This window comes from Bubalus kerabau, chromosome 2, assembly GCF_029407905.1.
Source record: "Bubalus kerabau isolate K-KA32 ecotype Philippines breed swamp buffalo chromosome 2, PCC_UOA_SB_1v2, whole genome shotgun sequence".
Taxonomy (NCBI): domain Eukaryota; kingdom Metazoa; phylum Chordata; class Mammalia; order Artiodactyla; family Bovidae; genus Bubalus; species Bubalus kerabau.
In genome coordinates, this window is record NC_073625.1 from 194698069 (window position 1) to 194717925 (window position 19857).

General features: G+C 45.8%; 1 pseudogene; it reads left to right on the forward strand.

Annotated features, from left to right (window-relative positions):
* The first annotated feature begins 6659 nt into the window (after positions 1–6659).
* On the forward strand, positions 6660–15673 carry LOC129644554 (carbonyl reductase [NADPH] 1-like; annotated as a pseudogene).
* The last annotated feature ends 4184 nt before the right edge of the window (positions 15674–19857 follow it).

Consider the following 19857-nt stretch of genomic DNA (forward strand, 5'->3'; position numbering starts at 1 on the left):
CTGAATACTGAAATGTTTTACCTAGTTAAAATTCTGAAATTTTGACAATAGTTATAATTACTTATAATCTTTAAAAGTGACTTCTAAAGCCAATATTCTATCAATTTCATTTTGTTCAATTAATACCTGTAGAAATTAATATTCCTGCAAGCTAAAAGTTCAATATGCTGCTGTTAAGTCGCTTCAGTCGTGTCCGACTCTGTGCGAGCCCATAGACGGCAGCCCACCAGGCTCCCCCATCCCTGGGATTCTCCAGGCAAGAACACTCGAGTGGGTTGCCATTTCCTTCTCCAATGCATGAAAGTGAAGTCGCTCAGTCGTGTCCGACTCTTAGAGACCCCACGGACTGCAGCCTACCAGGCTTCTCCATCCGTGGGATTTTCCAAGCAAGAGTACTGGAGTGGGGTGCCATTGCTTTCTCCGAAAAGTTCAATATAAAATACCACCAAAAATCAGACTTGCTAAATGTGAAGTTCAAAAGCCAATGAGATGCTACAAAACAAGTAAACCTTAAAACACAATGTGAAAGAAATCATTTAGTCACAAAGAGCACATATCTTATGACTCCATCCATGTGAAGTGTTCCATATAGGCATAACAATAGACAGAAATTAGATCAGGGGTTGCCTAGGGCTGGGGGAAAGGATGCAACCACCAATAGGTATGGGATATCTTCGGGGAGCGGGGCACAGGCGGGGCCATGAAACTGTCCTAAACCTGTGGTGATGGTTGCACAATTACGTGAACATATCAAAACCATTGAAATGTATGCTTTAAATGGGTGTATTATTCAGTATTACCTCATAATAAAGGACAGGTTCAAAGAATAACAGTTGCTAAAAAGCAGGGGACAAATACATCTTTTGACAGCAGCACAAAGATTCTTCCCCAAGGAATATAATGTCTCTGGAAACTGCTCAAACAATCTTCTCTTTGATAGACCACTGATAACTGGGAGTACCCATCAGTGGAGAACAGCGAGAAAGCTGTGAAAGAACATTAGTGTGGCTACCAAGATGCTTTCAAGTCTGCTTCCAAAAGGGGTCCCTCAAGTTTGGCTCCATTAGAAAGCCTCCTGTCATAATAAGTTGAGCTGCAGTATTAAATGCTGGTCAAGAATCCACCTGCAATGCAGGAGACACATGAGACATGGGTTCGATCTCTGGGCCAGGAAGACCCCCTGGAGGAGGGCATGGCAGCCTACTTCAGTATTCTTACCTGGAGAAACCCATGGACAGAGGGGAAGTCCAAAGTGTCTCAAAGAGTTGGACACAACTACACAACTCAGCATACACACATTAAATGCTGAGAGCAGGAACTCAATAAAGATTATCTACCATTTTTTTAAAAGCCAGGAAGGGAGGGAAAGGAAAGAAAGCTAACAATCCAATCAAGTTTCTTTAGAGACACTTACTAATATCACATAACAAAAAACATAAAGTTATCATATATAATTTCTATGATGATAGAAAACATGTAAGAGCAAATGATAAAAAAAGAAAACCAAACGCTATATATGTAAGCAAGAATCCTTAACTGTGAACCAAAATCACAACTAGCTGTTGAACAACCAACGACAGGCGGATGCTAAAGTGAAGTGAAGTGAAAGCCATTCAGTCGTGTCCGACTCTTTGCCACCCCATGGACTATAGACCATGGAATTCTCCCGGCCAGAATACTGGAGTGGGTAGCCTTTCCCTTTTCCAGGGGATCTTCCCAACCCAGGGATCGAACCCAGGTCTCCCACATTGCAGGCAGATTCTTTACCAGCTGAGGCAGCAGGGAAGCCCAGAAGGATGCTGCTGCTGCTGCCAAGTCGCTTCAGTCGTGTCCGACTCTGTGTGACCCCAGAGACAGCAGCCCACCAGGCTCCCCCGTCCCTGGGATTCTCCAGGCAAGAACACTGGAGTGGCTTGCCATTTCCTTCTCCAATGCGTGAAAGTGAAAAGTGAAAGTGAAGTCGCTCAGTCCTGTCTGACTTTTTGCGACCCCATGGACTGCAGCTCACCAGGCTCCTCCATCCCTGGGATTCTCCAGGCAAGAGTTCTGGAGTGCTGGAACCTACCAAAAAAAGGATACCCCGTGTCCAGAGACAAAGAAGAAGCCACAGCAAGATGGTAGGAGGGGAACAATTATGATAAAATCAAGTCCCATACTCATCAGGTAGGCAACAAACTGGAGAACGATAATACCAAAGAAATTCTCCCACTGTCGTGAAAGTTCTGAACCCCATATCAGGTTTCCCAGCCTGGGGATCCAACAAAGGGCCTGGGAACCCCCTGAGAATCTGCCCTTGAAGACCAAAGGATTTGATTACAAGACTTTCACAGGACTGGGGGAAACAGAGATTCCAGTCTTGGAGGGCTCAACAAAACCTTGCCTGAACCAAGACTCGGAGGAAAAGAGCAGGAGAGTGAACCAAAATACCTGCTGGTGTTGTAGGGTCTCCTGTGGAGGCACGGCTTGGCAGGGGTTCACCACTGGGATGGGGGAACCAGTCTGGGAAGGTCCCCTTTGGCATAAACCCTCTTGGCAGTCACCATTGATGACACAGCCTGTAAACCTAAGGTCTGGGTCACCTCAGGCCAAAAGAAATACCAGGAAGGGACCACAATCCCACCTCAGTTCAGTCGCTCGGTCGTGTCCGACTCTCTGACCCCAAGAACTGCAGTACACCAGGCCTCCCTGTCCATCACCAACTCCCAGAGCTTGCTCAAACTCATGTCCATTGAGTTGGTGATGCCATCTAACCATCTCATCCTCTGTCATCCCTTCTCCTCCTCCCTTCAATCTTTCCCAGCATCAGGGTCTTTCTCAGTGAGTCAGTTTTTCGCTTCGGGTGGCCAAAGTATTAGAATTTCAGCTTCAGCATCAGTCCTACCAATGAATATTCAAGACTGATTTCCTTTAGGACTGATGGGTTGGATCTTCTTGCAGTCCAAGGGACTCTCAAGAGTCTTCTCTAACACCATAGTTCAAAAGCATCAATTCTTTGGCGCTCAGCTTTCTTTATAGTCCAACTCTCACATCCATACATGACTACTGGAAAAACCATAGCCTTAATTAGATGGACCTTTGTTGCCAAAGTCATGTCTCTGCTTTTTAATATGCTGTCTAGGTTGCTCATGACTTTTCTTCAAAGGAGCAAGCATCCTTTAATTTCATGGCTGCAGTCACCATCTGCAGTGATTTTGGAGCCCAAAAAAATAGTCTCTCAGTGTTTCCATTGTTTGCCCATCTATTTGCCATGAAGTGATGGGCCCCGATATTATGATCTTTGTTTTCTGAATGTTGAGCTTTAAGCCAACTTTTTTCACTCTCCCCTTTCACTTTCAATAAGAGGCTCTTTAGTTCCTCTTTGCTTTCTGCCGTATGGGTGGTGTCGTCTGCATATCTGAGGTTCTTGATGTTTCTCCCAGCAATCTTGATTCCAGCTTGTGCTTCATCCAGTCCGGCATTTCGCTTGATGTACTCTGCATATAAGTTAAATAAGCAAGGTGACAATATACGGCCCTGATGTACTTCTTTCCCAATTTGGAGCCAGTCTGTTGTCCATGATCAGTTTTAACAGTTGCTGCTTGACCTGCATACAGATTTCTCAGGAGGTGGGTCAGGTGGTCTGGAATTCTCATCTCTTTCAGAATTTTCCACAGTTTGTTGTAATCCATACAGACAAAGGCTTTGGTGTAGTCAATAAAGCAGAAGTAGATGTTTTTCTAGAATTCTCTAGCTTTTTCGATCATCCAGTGGATGTTGGCAGTTTGATCTCTGGCTCCTCTGCCTTTTCTAAATCCACCTTGAACATCTGGAAGTTTATGGTTCACATACGGTTGAAGCCTGGCTTGGAGAATTTTGAGCGTTACTTTGCTAGCATGTGAGATGAGTGCAATTGTGCGGTAGTTTGAACATTCTTTGGCATTGCCTTTCTTTGGGATTGGAATGAAAACTGACCTTTTCCAGTCCTGTGGCCACTGCTGAGTTTTCCAGATTTGCTGGCATATTGAGTGCAGCACTTTCACAGCATCATCTTTCAGGATTTGAAATAGCTCAACTGGAATTCCATCACCTCCACTAGCTTTGTTCGTAGTGATGCTTCCTAAGGCCCACTTGACTTCACATTCCAGGATGTCTGGCTCAAGGTGAGTGAGCACACCATCATGGTTATCTGGGTCATGCAGATTTTTTTGCATAGTTCTTCTGTGTATTCTTGCCACCTCTTCTTAATATCTTCTGCTTCTGTTAGGTCCCTACCATTTCTGTCCTTTATTGAGCCCATCTTTGCATGAAATGTTCCCTTGGTATCTCTAGTTTTCTTGAAGAGATCTCTAGTCTTCCCCATTCTATTGTTTTCCTCTATTTCTTTGGGTTGATCACTGAGAAAGGCTTCCTTATCTCTCCTTGCTATTCTTTAGAACTCTGCATTCAGATGCTTATATCTTTCCTTTTCTCCTTTATCTTTTGCTTCTCTTCTTTTCTCAGCTATTTGTTAAGACCTCCTTAGACAACCATTTTGCCTTTTTGCATTTCTTTTTCTTGGGGATGGTTTTGATCACTGCCTCCTGTACAATGTCATGAACCTCCATCTATAGTTCTTCAGGCCCTCTGTCTATCAGATCTAATCCCTTGAATCTATTTGTCACTTTCACTGTATAATCATTAAGGCATTTGATTTAGGTCATACCTGAATGGTCTAGTGGTTTTCCCTACTTTCTTCAATTTAAGTCTGAATTTGGCAATAAGGAGTTCATGATCTGAGCCACAGTCAGCTCCCGGTCTTGTTTTTGCTGACTCTATAGAGCTTCTCCATCTCTGGCTGCAAAGAGCACAATCAATCAGATTTTGGTATTGACCGTCTGGTGACGTCCATGTGTAGAGTCTTCTCTGTTGTTAGAAGAGGGTGTTTGCTACAGCCAGTGCATTCACTTGGCAAAACTCTTTTAGCCTTTGACCTGCTTTGTTTTATATTCCAAGGGCTAATTTGCCTGTTAATCCAGGTATCTCTTGACTCCTACTTTTGCATTCCAGTCTCCTATGATGAAAAGGACATCTTTTTGGGGTGTTCCTATTACCATTTTCTTAATTGTTTTGGGTTTATTTTCAGTAGGTAGGTCTTATCCTTCTCTTGTTTCCTGGCTAGAGAAGTTCCTTTAGCATTTGTTGTAAAGCTGGTTTGGTGGTGCTGAATTCTCTTAACTTTTGCTTGTCTGGAAAGCTTTTGATTTCTCCATCAAATGTGAAGGAGGGTCTTGCTGAGTAGAATATTCTTGGTTGTAAGTTCTTTCCCTTTCATCACTTTAAATATATCATGCCATTCTCTTCTGGCTTGTAGAGTTTCTATTAAGAAATCAGTTGATAGCCTGATGGGAGTCCCTTGTATGGTTTTTGTCATTTTTCTCTTGCTGCTTTAATATTTTATCTCTCTCTTTAATTTTTGTTGGTTTGATTACTATGCGTCTCAAGGTCTCCTCCTTCCTGGGACACTGTGCTTCCTAGGTTTGGTTGACTATTTGCTTTCTCTTGTTCAGGAAGTTTTCAGTTATTAGCTCTGCAAATATTTTCTCAGGTCCTTTCTCTCTCTCTTCTCCTTCTGGGACCCCTATAATGCGAATGTTGATGTGTTTACTGTTGTCTCAGAGGTCTCTTAGGCTGTCTTCATTTCTTTTCATTCTTTCCTCTATCTTCTGTTCTGAGGCAGTGGGATTTCCACCAATCTATCCTGTAGGTCATTTATTCATTTTTCTGCCTCTGTTATTCTGCTACTTATTCCTTCTAGTGTATTAATTCATCTCTGCTTGTCTGTTCTGTAATTCTTCTAAGTCTTTAGTAAACATTCCTTGCATCTTCTGAACCTTTGCCTCCATCCTTGGCAGCTCAGCCAAGCTGTGCTTGGGAAAGGCTGAGTCATGGTGAGATCGCAGCTCTGCATAAATCTGAAAGTCGTTAATCAAACACACTTGGATTAAACGCACTGAAATTGCACTAAAGAAGGTGGGTGGGAGAGTTCTGTTTGTCCACCCCTTACACACTTTGGAGACTGGTTCTTTTTCAGTTGACCTTTGTGAGCACAGATTTCACTGAGAGCAAAAAAGAACATACATGTATCCTCCTTGGACAAACCTAAAATTACACACTTAGCACCCACAGGAGTTATGCAAGATAAATTAAAAACATTGAGGCAAGAGGCTTGGCACACAAGGAGAGTTTCATAAACACTCTCGCCCACGTTGGGGCACACTGGGATCCCACACAGCTGGGTACCCGGCCCACACCTGGAAACCTGCTCTTGGGACCTTTGCTCTCTCAATCCCTCTCTTGAGTTTCTCTGAAGCAAGGAAGTGAATCTAGGTCCTGAGAAGCAGGTACTATGTCGAAATCATTTCACTGTATTCAAGAAAAAAGCAAGCATCCTCATTTTGCGGAGGATGACAGGCGCATGCCCAACAAAATTGTCAGCACTTGCTTTTCTCCTTTGGGGTTTCTCCTGCACTAGTTTCTTCATTCAAACTGCAGTAAATCTTCAGACCATTTCGACTCACCACCGTCTGGTTTTGCTCTGGGGAAACCCCCTCTCCATCCCCGAAGACCACCGCTTGGCTCATATATGGCTCAGAGGTGGCATCAACTACAGTGGGCACAACACGGGGAGGGGTACGCTCGGGATGCGGTGTTTCTCAACCTTCAGAAGCAGACTGCCCCTCCTACGAAGGGAAAACTGGGGACCGGAGCCTCTTTCTCTGCAAATCACAGTGCCGGAGCCTAGAAGCCAGTTCTTGCTGGCTTCTCTGCCCGTGGACCGGCCTCCACAGTGCGTGCCGCCGGTGACTTTGGGTCAGTTCCGCACTCCACCCAAGCACCTGGAGCGCCCCTGCCCTCAGCTATGTCATCCAACACCCGCATGACACTGGTCACCAGGGCCCACAAGGGCATCGCCTTCAAAGGTAAGGATCTGGGAATATGCGCTCTAGCCAGAGGGAACTTTGTGTTTCTTTGGCTCAGAATCCTGGGCCCCTTTTCCTGGTAGTTCCGCAGCCTCTTTCTGATTGAACTTTGGGCAGCTGGGTTATATTTTAATACAATCTTACATAAACCACAAGATTGCAAAATGATCCAGAGGTCCCATATCTTCACCCATGGTGCAGCCTCCCCCAGTGGTGCCATCTTATTACAAAACTATAAGGCATTCTCAAACTGGGAACTTCACGCTGGCATAATACTACCAATTTTACTATTGTTTGTATCTTCTTATGGAATACCACCACATGAGTACTATTTATTCACGCCACTTTCCTTTTCTCCTGAAGGTTGCTGACACCACACCATTTCACATTCAAGCAGAGGTGACTCTGAAAACAAACTTCTTTGGCACCAGAGTTGTGTGCACAGAGCTCCTGCCTCTGATAAAGCCCCAAGGTGAGTCTGATTGGAGCCCAGACTGCAGTGCTTCTGGCAAGATCTGGGCCCACCTGGCTCTGGCCTCATCTACAGGTCCCCTGCCGCTCCTGCTCAGCTTCCCTGGCCTCCACCGTGTCTCCACCCAGCCGGGTGTCCTGCACCCTGAGGTCCCTCCACACACTGCCCAGGTCCTTGGTGCTGTCTGTCCACCTGCTATTTGCACATCTGGCTCTTTCTTCTCTTTCCCATCTTAGCTCAGAGGTTTCCATCTCAAGAGGCCCTTGAGCTGCTCTGTGCCCAGCACAGGGGGAGTTCCCTCAGGAGTCCTTCCCCGACCTCCCCTGCCCCCTGCCCGCCTCTTGCGCAGCCTAGTGGGGCTGCACCACCAGTGCGTCAGCACACCCCCACCCCCACCACAGTCTGCCCACCGCCTAGAAAATCCCCAGATCCAGGCACACATTCTGTCTTCTTACTTCTCTGTCCTCTCCAGATTTCCCCCTTCCTCCCCTGAATTGCCCCATCGAAAACACATATTTCCTAAGACTCATCCTTTCCCTGAGTCATCTTGGTCACTGATAACCTCATTCACCCACCAGGCACCCGGAGGTCACCTTGCCTGCCCACTTGTTGTCATTTAACAGGTCCTAAAGGAGTACGTCAAGGCTGTATATTGTCACCCTGCTTATTTAACCTATATGCAGAGTACATCATGAGAAACACTGGATGGAAGAAACACAAGCTGGAATCAAGATTGCTGGGAGAAATATCAATAACCTCAGATATGCAGATGACACCACCCTTATGGCAGAAAGTGAAGAGGAACTAAAGAGCCTCTTGATGAAAGTGTAAGAGGAGAGTGAAAAAGTTGGCTTAAAGCTCAACATTCGGAAAGAGAAGATCATGGCATCTGGTCCCATCACTTCCTGGGAAATAGATGGGGAAACAGTGCAAACAGTGTCAGACTTTATTTTTGGGGGGCTCCAAAATCACTGCTGATAATGACTGCAGCCATGAAATTAAAAGATGCTTACTCCTTGGAAGGAAAGTTATGACCAACCTAGATAGCATATTCAAAAGCAGAGACCCTTTGCCAACAAAGGTCCATCTGGTCAAGGCTATGGTTTTTCCTGTGGTCATGTATGGATGTGAGAGTTGGACTGTGAAGAAGGCTGAGCACCGAACAATTGATGCTTTTGAACTGTGGTGTTGGAGAAGCCTCTTGAGAGTTTCTTGGACTGCAAGGAGATCCAACCAGTCCATTCTGAAGGAGATCAGCCCTGGGATTTCTTTGGAAGGAATGATGCTAAAGCTGAAAGTCCAGTACTTTGGCCACCTCATGCGAAGAGTTGACTCATTGGAAAAGACTCTGATGCTGGGAAGGATTGGGGGCAGGAGGAGAATGGGACGACAGAGGATGAGATGGCTGGATGGCATCACTGACTCGATGGACATGAGTCTCAGTGAACTCCGGGAGTTGGTGATGGACAGGGAGGCCTGGCGTGCTGAGATTCACGGGGTCACAAAGAGTTGGACACGACTGAGCGACTGAACTGAACTGAAGAGTTGTCTGATTGAGTTTCTTTCCAGCCTTCTCCTCCATCCCAGCTTTACACACAGGCCTTCAGCTGTCATTTCTAGACAACTGTAAACCCTTCTAAGGGAACCCCTGCCCTTCCTGAGTCTCTTGCTTTCTGAGCAAGCTCACTGCCCCTCCCAAAAATCCTGAAGTGAAGTCCAAGCCCTTAGCATGGCTAGTAGACATCTCTGTAATCCGATAACTGCCTTTCAGTGTGCTCAGTGTTCTGGACAAAACAAATTCATATTCCTTTGGGTTAAACTACTGTAATGTTTACATTGAAGTAGGGGCCAGGTGGGTTCCTGGGCTTCCTGGTGGCTCAGAGGTTAAAGCCTCTGCCTGCGTCTGCCTGCAATGGGGGAGACCTGGGTTCGATTCCTGGGTGGGGAAGATCCCCTGGAGAAGGAAATGGCAACCCACTCCAATATTCTTGCCTGGAGAATCCCATGGACAAAGGAGCCTGGCAGGCTATAGTCCATAGGGTCACACAGAGTTGGACATTACTGAAGCCCCTTAACACACACATGCACAGCATAAATTGGTCCACAGATTGACCTTGATCCAAGTTAATTCAGGTCATTTGAAGGGTACTTTTTGTGGCCTGTTCTGAACCAAAAAGGGCTCTTATCCTTAACTTTCTCTAGCAAACTTACTGAGGCAAACGATTTAGTCAAAGCTGCCAGTCTCTTCCTAATTGCTTTTTAGCACAGGTTTCACTTTTTGTTTTTTACTCAAAGAAGGAAGAAAATGGGCCTTGGACAGAAAGTACAGTAGTACAGTTAAGAGTATGAAGCCATTTATGTACATTTTCAGTGAATATAAAAATGATATCATTAAGTGTTCAGAAATAAAAGTAATGGTTTAGGTTTCATCACCCTCCCACCCCTCTTCCTAATCTTCTCCTCCCTTTCCTCATGAATAGACCCAGTTTTTGATATCAAAAACTGTTGTTGTTCAGTCACTCAGTCCTGTCTGACTCTTTGTGACCCCATGGACTGCAGCACGCCAGGCTTCTCTGTCCTTCACCAGCTCCCGGAGTCTGCTCAAACTCATGTCCATTGAGTCCGTGATGCCATCCAACCATCTCATCCTCTGTCGTCCCCTTCTCATATCATTGTGGTCCCCGCTTTTTTTGAATTCTGAGCTCTCAGCCATTAGCCAGGCTGTAACAGGACTATGTTCAACATCTAAGTTACTTCTAACTTTTGGAAATTATTAACAGAGCTGCTATAAACATCTGTGCATGGGTTTTCATGTAACAATAAAATTTCATTTATCTAAGATAGATGTCCTAATGTCCAATTTTTTCAACTCCATTTGTTAAAAAGACTTTTTAAAGTAAAATTGACCACAAAATTATGGGCAATTGATATTTTACAGAGGTGTGCCTCTCTCTTGATTGTGTACCACGTCAAGATTATTCTAGCATCATAATAATTCTTGCGTATTTCTCTTTTCCAAAAATATTTTGGCTATATTAGTTCTTTTACAATTGCACATAAATTTTCGAATGTTAGTCTGTATGTACAAAAAAAAAACTTACTAAGATTTTGATTGAAATTGCATTAAATCATACAGCAATATGAGAACAACTGACATTTTACCTGAGTCTGTCAACTCATGAAAGCAATGTGTCCCTGCATTTAGGTCTTTTTTGTTAACCACCATCCACAGGATGCTCCAGGCTAGAATACTAAAGTGGGTTGCCGTGCCCTCCTCCAGGGGACCTTCCCCACTCATGGATCCAACGCAAGACTCCAATGTCTCCTGCTTTGGCAGGCCTGTTCTTTACCACTAGAGCCACCTGAGAAGCCTCTACACTCTGGTTCAAAGAAACCCCATCCTTTTGGAGGAACTTTGGACCTCTTGGTTTTTATGTTCTACCTTTTCCCCTTTCTTGTGCTAAATCTCTAAGCCACAGGTCTGAAGGTGGAGGCAGGGATGGTGACCCTTCTGAAAGGTTGCTGCTGCGAGCCCCATGTTATGCCTGGATTCCTGACCTCCCCAGGAGAGGATTTCAATTCAGGTCAGAGAGGAGGCTTGACACCTGGAGCTTCTTATGTAGCAAAGTCTTATTAAAGTATAATAGAGATAGTGCAAGCTTTTGACATAGACGCAGAAGGGGACAGAAAGAGTGCTCTCTTGCTAGTTTTTCACAAGGTGTTTTGTCTCTTAGCAAACTATTAATCAGATAAGAGAGACGCCTCAAGGCTGCGGGAGTTTCACCAGGCCCCTACCCCACAGTATGACTTTTGAGATAGCATGGCAGGAGGTGCGTCATCCCCGACCCCCTGCTCCCCCCCAAACCGGCAACAGGCGGCACCATTTGAAGAAAGGTAAATTCCAAAGCAAATACATAGTTTTATTAATACAGCTTAAGAAAAACATTTCCATAAGAAAAACACGTTGGTTACCTCAAGGCAGAACCAGGTGTCCTCAGCACAGAATTAAAATATGCCTCTTTTAATTTTCTGTAGAGAAGGAAAAAAAAATGTCTGCCACTTGCACTTGGGGACTTCCGGCCTTTCTACCTGTTCAGTTTAGTCTCTCAGTCGTGTCCCACTCTGCCACCCCATGGACGGCAGCACGCCAGGCCTCCCTGTCCATCACCAACTCCCAGAGTTTACTCACACTCACGTCCATTGAGTCGGTGATGCCATCCAACCATCTCATCCTCTGACGTCCCCTTCTCCTCCTGCCCTCAATCTTTCCCGGCATCAGGGTCTTTTCAAATGAGTCAGTTCGTCGCATCAAGTGGCCAAAGTATTGGGGTTTCAGCTTCAACATCAGTCCTACCGATGAATATTCAGGACTGATCTCCTTTAGGATGAACTGGTTGGATCTCCTTGCAGTCCAAGGGATTCTCAAGAGTCTTCTCCAACACCACAGTTTAAGAGCATCAATTCTTCGGTGTTCAGCTTTCTTTATACTCCACCTCTTACATCCATGCTTGACTCTGGCAGGTCCTAAAGCAGGAGTGACCTTGACTGCAGGGAGCTTCACTCTGTCAGGCATCTGGGATAAGTGAGCTAAAAGGGGCTATCACCTCCTGCTCTCAGCGTAATATTGATGTCTCTTATTGCATAACCCATTTAAACATCCTCAATTCACTTCCCCCCACTCTCCACATTTCATCAACTTTTTTTTTTTTTTGGAGTTATCACTATAACAGTGTTTATTAGTAGTAACAAAATCAGAATGACATATGTTACAATTGATTACTAAACACGGGTGGGCACAGCACCCTATCTATGGTTCTGAATAACAAGAATATGTGATCCTTCTGCTACAACCCTTAGGGTCAACATGCCCTTCCCAATCTGTGCTAGTTGCTTTGAAACTGCTTTCCTTTGGGAGCTTCTAGCTTTGCACAGGGAGAAGGCAATGGCAACCCACTCCAGTACGCTTGCCTGGAAAATCCCATGGACAGAGGAGCCTGGTGGGCTGCAGCTCATGGGGTCGCTAAGAGTCGGACACGACTGAGCGCCTTCACTTTCACTTTTCACTTTCATGCGCTGGAGAAGGAAATGGCAACCCACTCCAGTGTTCTTGCCTGGAGAATCCCAGTGACGGGGGAGCCTGGTGGGCTGCCGTCTATGGGGTGGCACAGAGTCGGACATGACTGAAGCGACTTAGCAGCAGCAGCAGCAGCAGCTCTGCACAGAAGCCTTAGTGCATTGCATCATACTAAAATAAGAATCCTTTGCTTTATTTGAATATATTGAGAATGTCCCTCTTATTCAAATTGTACTCCCGGAATTACAGCTTTTCAGAGAGCTAAAAGGACACATACAAATCTTTTATTTGTCATCAGATATTATCTCACCCACAATGGGCTTAAGAATATCAGTGACAGTGGAAAATGCCTGTCCTCCACATTTCTTCTTCTATTTCTAAGGTAAGAGAAGGGGAGAAGACCTCGCCCACCCCAAAAAATGGTCTAATTGCATTCAGAATAGATTTTTCTATTTCGTTAGGCAAGTAACAAACCCAGGAAATTCTAAATTCTAGAAGCTCATCTGTCAGCAGCTGGTTCCCCAGAGACCAAAAGAGTGCTTTCATTTAGCTGAAGGTTGCTATGGGCAGCCGTGACTTTTACCCATACTTTCTCATCCTTCAGAGGGATGTTAAGTTCCGTCACTGCTCATGCTGACTGCCCTCAGCAATACTCGCCTAACAAGTGCCTCCCCTTAGTCCACCCCCATCACACAGGTCGGGTTACACAGGCCCAGACTGGTGGCCTCTCTCAGCTGCTGACTAGACAATACAGCTGCGGTTGCTGTTCCTGCAAATTGGCCAGATAGGTGAAGACACAGTCTATTTCATCGGGCCTTTCGGAATTCTAACCAAAAAAGTTAAATTTATACTTAACTTTCTTGCATATCAGTTATCCCCTGACTTCCAGATCATAAATTGCAGATGGGTCCCAGAACTATAGTATAGCCAGAAAAACGAAGGTTGAAATTAAGTAGGGAAAAGATTGTAGAGTCACCCTGGCATCCTCCACACCCCTTCTTCCCCAGAGGAGAGAGGAATCTATCCGGGGGCTTCTTCCAAGGCTCCCATCATGCTGGTTGTGGGCATAAGCTCACAAATTTCTGTAAGCCAATGTTTGAGACAACCAGAGTTTCATTTCCTGTCCCAGTTCTGTATCAAACCTCTACTCTGAGCATGAAAGTGTGTTCCCTGGCCTGAGGAATATACCTCATCAGTCCAAATCATGCAGTGTCTTCTGCTCCAGTACCATAATACAACTTGGGCACAAGGATCTACTGCTGGGTACATGGAGCCGCGCCCACAGACAGCATCCCACCTCATCAGGACATTTTCTACCTTCCCAGGGCTACTACCTGCAACTCACCTGCTCTGTGCCAATCCTTTGGCTCAAAGAATATGACTCATACCAGGCAAAGACTTCTTCTCTCATGCTGTCAGATACAGCAGGAATGGGAGAGGCATGGATGAACAAGGATCCCGTCTCTCCATTCCTGCAGCACCCCCATTTGCACTCATCTCATGGGGCCAGGCTCCAGTTCAATTCCTGGGTTGGGAAGAGCCACTGGAGAAGGGATAGGCTACCCACTCCAGTATTCTTGGGCTTCCCTTGTGACTCAGCTGGTAAAGATCTGCCTGCAATGCAGGAGACCTGGGTTGGATCCCTAGGCTGGAAAGATCCCCTGGAGAAGGGGAAGGCTACCCACTCCAGTATTCTGGCCTGGAGAATTCCATGAACTGTATAGTCCATGGGGTTGCAAAGAGTCAGACACGACTGAGCAACTTTCACTTTCATAGGGCCAGGAAGCCCTTCAAATGAGCACACCTGAAAACACTCAGTGGTTCCAATTGCCTTCCAATTTTGGAAGTGGTTCTTCTAATGAGTCTTAAGTAGTTGTACTTTTAATTCCTCCTAACTTCCCATTTGACTCCCAGAGTATCATGCTCATGTGGCCATCCCTTAAATAGTCTAGTTTCTGCTGCCTGCCTCTGTCATCATACAGCCAGGACTTGATTCACCACTCCCGAGCTGATATAAACCCGAACCCAAAGAAACAAGCATCAGTTCAGCCCTGTGAACTGAGTTAATTTCACTGTCCTTCAACCTGATGCTCTCTGGTCAACTTGGAACTGCCATCCACAAACCCATCAGCCCTTTGCTGGTCAACAGAGGCCTGGCATAGAGCCCTGCCCAAGTGACCTAAGGTCCTCAGCTGGTTCCAGAGGAGGCCTTTGAGAAAAAGATGCTGTCTGCTCCTGAGTGCAGCAAGGAGTCCTCCAACCTTTGGAGCTCTTTCCTTGATATACCATTTTCATTTTCTTATGGAAATCTGGGGACTGCCCTCCCCATTATACCATGTCTTTCTCTTTAGTTACCCTAGGATCATGGTTAGGGCAGGTTACAAGATTGTCTAATGCCCTTCACTCATAGTGAAGTGAAGTGAAAGTCACTCAGCTGTGTCCGACTCTTTGCAACCCCATGGACTATACAGTCCATGAAATTCTCCAGACCAGAATACTGGAGTGGGTGGCCGTTCCCTTCTCCAGGGGATCTTCCCAACCCAGGGATCAAATCCAGGTCTTCCGCATTGCAGGTGGATGCTTCACTCACAGATGCAGTCTAAATTCATCTTGTAGGAAACTGGTACCTGGCTCTCCAGTGGTAATCGAGTCCAACATCTCAGCAAATTGGGTGTTCATTATTCTCATACATACCTTCCCAAGTAATGGTTTGTGTTGCATTTTAGGCAGAGTGGTGAACATGTCTAGCGGATGGGCCTTCAAAGCTCTTGAAAGCTGCAGCCCTGAACTGCAGCAGAAATTGAGAAGTGAGACCATCACAGAGGAGGAGCTGGTGGGGCTCATGAACAAGTTTGTGGAAGACACAAAGAACAGGGTGCAAGGAAGGAGGGCTGGCCGGATAGTAATATATATGGAGTGGCAAAAATTGGCATCATGGCCCTGTCCAGAATCCAAGCCAGGAAACTGAGTGAGCAGAGATGAGGAAACAAGATCCTCCTGAATGCCTGCTGCCCAGGGTGGGTGAGAACCGACATGGGGGGATCCAAAGCCCCCAAAAGCCCAGAAGAAGGAATAGAGACCCCCGTGTACTTGGCCCTTCTGCCCTCGGATGCCGAGGGGCCTCATGGACAGTTTATCCATGAGAAAAAAGTTGCAAAATGGCAATGCATGCCTGAGTTCTACCCATAGGCCCCACTTGGTTACCTGTCCTGATAAGACTAAGAAAATACAGTGTTCAAAATATCTCCCCATGAAAAAAATCAAGTGTGCCTACCTCTATGTAAATTTCAAAGCCACTTTGAAATGGCTACTATTCTGTGAGATCTTTTGTGATTTCTTATGTGATCCCAGGGAATAAAAGAAGAATGGATGACAAATAATGAATAAACATCAATAGATGAATACATGGTTCTTTATAAATGTCTGTTTGTTCCAACTGATTATATGCAGAACCAGCTCAGAAGTCTAACAGACCAAAATGTAGGTCAAGGAAAGTGAGAGTACTACTTGGGGAAAGAATTATCATCAATAGGGCCAGATGGGAAATACTTTTAGTTTTCAGGTTCAAGTGGTCTCTGTGAGAACTGTTCACCTCCTCTCTTTTACCAAGAAAGTAGCCAGAGACAATATATAAGCCAACAAGCATGGCCATGTTGGGTCTGCCAGCTTTAGCTGACCAGCCTCTAGTATAACATGGACCACACCGTGAGGGAAAACATCTGCTCTGGTGCCTGTAAACACCAAACTCATTGGGAAAAAAAGCAATGTAGATGTGAAATGTGAGGGGGTGCTGGTATGAAAGATAACATCCTACAAGAATCTGAGACAATGGGGAAAACTGAGAATGGGTGGGTATTAGAGATCTCTGTCAAACCTCTTCAGGGTGAATGTGTCATTTTTGTGGGATGAGGTGTCAGGAGGTCTGCAACATTAGCATGGTTCTGCAAAATACACACAGACGTGGAACACATAACTAGAGTAACATATTCATAACAGTTGAACCTAGATGGGAGGACACCTGGGTGACCACCTTACTATGCTTTAAGTTTTCTGTTTAAAATCTTTGAACTGAAACAGCCTGGCTCTGCCCTTTCCTGTGCAACCTTGAGCAAAATCCCGCATCTACTCTATCCCCTAAATTGTAGAATGAAGAGAACAGTCATAGGATTGCTGTAAATTGTCCAGATATCGGTGATAGTGCTGAAAATACATTGGAGGTGCCAAGTGTCCTATGTCATGAGTCCCTCCCTGTAAGAGGGGCGCAGCTGCACCCAGGGCCTTGATGAGAAGCTTCCTGCTGCCCAGAACTACGTCTGGGTCCCCAAGGCCCCAAAGACAGTCTGCCACATCGCCTCTTCACAGAAGCTCCGTGTTGCACAGATGCCCCTTCTGTCATGGTTACCTGACACTGTCCACCTCTCATTGTCAGCCCTGGGGAAGTAAAAAGGGACAGCCCCTGAAGGCAAAGGCAGGGCCCTTCCTGAAGAGTCAGGTTGACTTCACAACTGTAGGCCTTCAACTAGTCTGTTATTTTCCTCCCCCACACCCCACACCATATGACAGCAGAGGATCATCAATGTCTAGACCAACAGTCAGCATCACACCTGCTAGTTTGGAAATGGACAGTGGAATCACAATGATCATGCACCCTTAGTTCCAGAAAAATAAAGCCCATGTGATAAACCAGTTGTTAACTGTGACCTAAGACAAATCAAAATGTATGCACTTTCAACAAACCTAGGGATATGTAACTTTTAAATGCAACATTCCAATTATGACCCTGCACAGTTAGAGGTTCATAAACAACCCCTCAATATGGGACACACTGAATTCCAGAGTCAGATAGCCTGCCCACACAGAAAGTCTAATCACAGGACCTATTGTCAAAAGCTGAGTTTCTATCAAGAGAGCAGGCAGAGCTGTGTCCTTAGAAGTAGTTGTATTGTTGCTCAGTCACTCAGTCATGTCCAACTCTTTGCGACCCCATGGACTGCAGCACGCCAGGCTTCCTGTCCTCCACCACCTCCTGGAGCTTGCTCAGACTCGTGTCCATTGAGTCGGTGATGCCATCCAACATTTCATCTTCTGTCGCCCCCTTCTCTTGCCTTCAGTCTTTCCCAGCATCAGAGTCTGTTCCAATGAGTCAGCTCTTTGCATCAGGTGACCAAAGTATTGGAGCTACAGCTTCCGCATCAGTCCCTCCAATGAATATTCAGGGTTGATTTTCTTTTGAATGGACCTAAATGGATTTAACCTCCTTGTTATCCAAGGGACTCTCAAGAGTCTTCTCCAACACCGCAATTCAAAGCAGTTACCCTAAGTAATTTTATTGCATCTTAGGAAGAAGCAACCATTCCAATTCTGCGGGTTTGAAGGACCCAGCAAAAGATAGTAACTACTCCTTCCTCTTTTTGGAGACCTACATGTGCATGCATGCAGCACCTCTAATGATTTTTATTCCTCTGCCAGGAATCCCTAGTCCCCTAATGACCATTCACCAAGCAGTTTTGTTTGGAGGACGTTCACCACTCCACCCTGCAAACCACAGTGTATCTCAGAGGGGAATCAAGAGAGGGCTGTGTCCTGGTTTGGCTCAGGATGCTGCACCAGGAAGGGGTGCAGTCAGGAGTGGTCATTAGGAACCTTCTGGAACATCTGGCCCCTCCTAGGAGGGAGGGAAAGGGGCGGGTTCTCCTTCTCAAGTCACAACACTGGACCCGGGAACACAGTCCTTGGCTTTTCTGCCTGTGATGGGCCTCCACATCCCACTCTGCCCCACTACGGGTGGCCCCCAGCCTGGTAAGCTCTACTAACTGGAAAGGGTCCCGTGCACCCTGCCATGTCTATGTCCAGTACCCCCATGGCGCTGGTCACCAGAGCCAACAAGGGCATCAGCCTTGCCGTCGTGCGTGACCTCTGCTGGCAGATCCTGGCATGCTACCTGACACGCTGTCGCCCGGGCTGCAGTCCTCGTTTTGCCCCAAATAAAACTTAACTCGCAACTCTCACATTGGGCATCTTTTTTAGTTGACAGGTTCAAACACATCTTTATTCATCAAAATAGGAACCGCTACAATCAATACGTTTCTGCCAATGAGAAATAAGTTTGTTCATTCCTGTAGCATAATTCCATGCTTCAGGATTCAGTGAACTCTTGGAAAGCATTTTCTGCCTCTTCTGGTTGTGGAAGCGTTTCCTCTCTGATATTTCAGCCATGTACATGAAGTGCTTTAAAGTGAAAAGTAAGTGGTGAAATTACTGTTCACATATTTTATTTAACCCACCACAACCAGAACATCATCCCTGTAATATGTACTGAGAATGGAAGTTAGTGAGATAATTTATCATTTTCAGTTGTGCTGTGTGTTCCTTGCTGCACAGGCTGTCTCTCGCTGCGGAGCTCAGGTTTCTCACGGCGGTGGCTTCTCTTGTTGCAGAGCACAGGCTCCTGAGCACAGGCTCAGTAGTTGTGGTGCATGGACTTAGTCGTCCCTCAGCATGTGGGATCTTCCCACACCGGGGATCAAACCCATGTCCCCTCCATTGGCAGGCAGATTCTCAACCACTGGACCACAAAGGAAGTCCAGTCTTGACATTTTAAGAGTTACAGCACATCACAGTTTAGACTGTTTACCTGTCAAGTGCTTGGTGACTTCCAAACTAGGCAGCATGGCTTTTTGTTTTTTTCTTCAAAATAATGATGCAGTCTTTCCTCAAGTATGTGAAGATGTTACTCGACTAATTACAATTCTCCTTCAGGATTCAATTTTTAAGACTGACTAGTGACTGCTCTGGAGAAGGCAATGGCACCCCACTCCAGTACTCTTGCCTGGGAAATCCCATGGACGGAGGAGCCTAGTAAGCTGCAGTCCATGGGGTCGCGAAGAGTCAGACACGACTGAGCGACTTCACTTTCACTTGTCACTTTCATGCATTGGAGAAGGAAATGGCAACTCACTCCAGTGTTCTTGCCTGAAGAATCCCAGGGACGGGGGAGCCCTGGTGGGCTGCCATCTATGGGGTGGCACAGAGTCGGACACGACTGAAGTGACTTAGCAGCAGCAGCAGTGACTGCTAGTATACAATTTCTAATTTTTTTTTCAAAAGTTGAATTTTTGCCTTAAATGCACAAACTTTTAAAACATAGCTCAGTTGGTAAAAAATCTGCTTGCAATGCAGAGACCCCAGTTCGATTCCTGGGCCGGGCAGATCCCCTGCAGAAGGGAAAAGCTACCCACTCCAGTATTCTGGCCTGGAGAATTCCATCGACTATATAGTCCATGGGGTGGCAAAGAGTCGGATACGACTGACTTTCACTTTCATAAACACACATACACTGTACATTGTAAACCAAAATCTCAGAAGCAAAACCT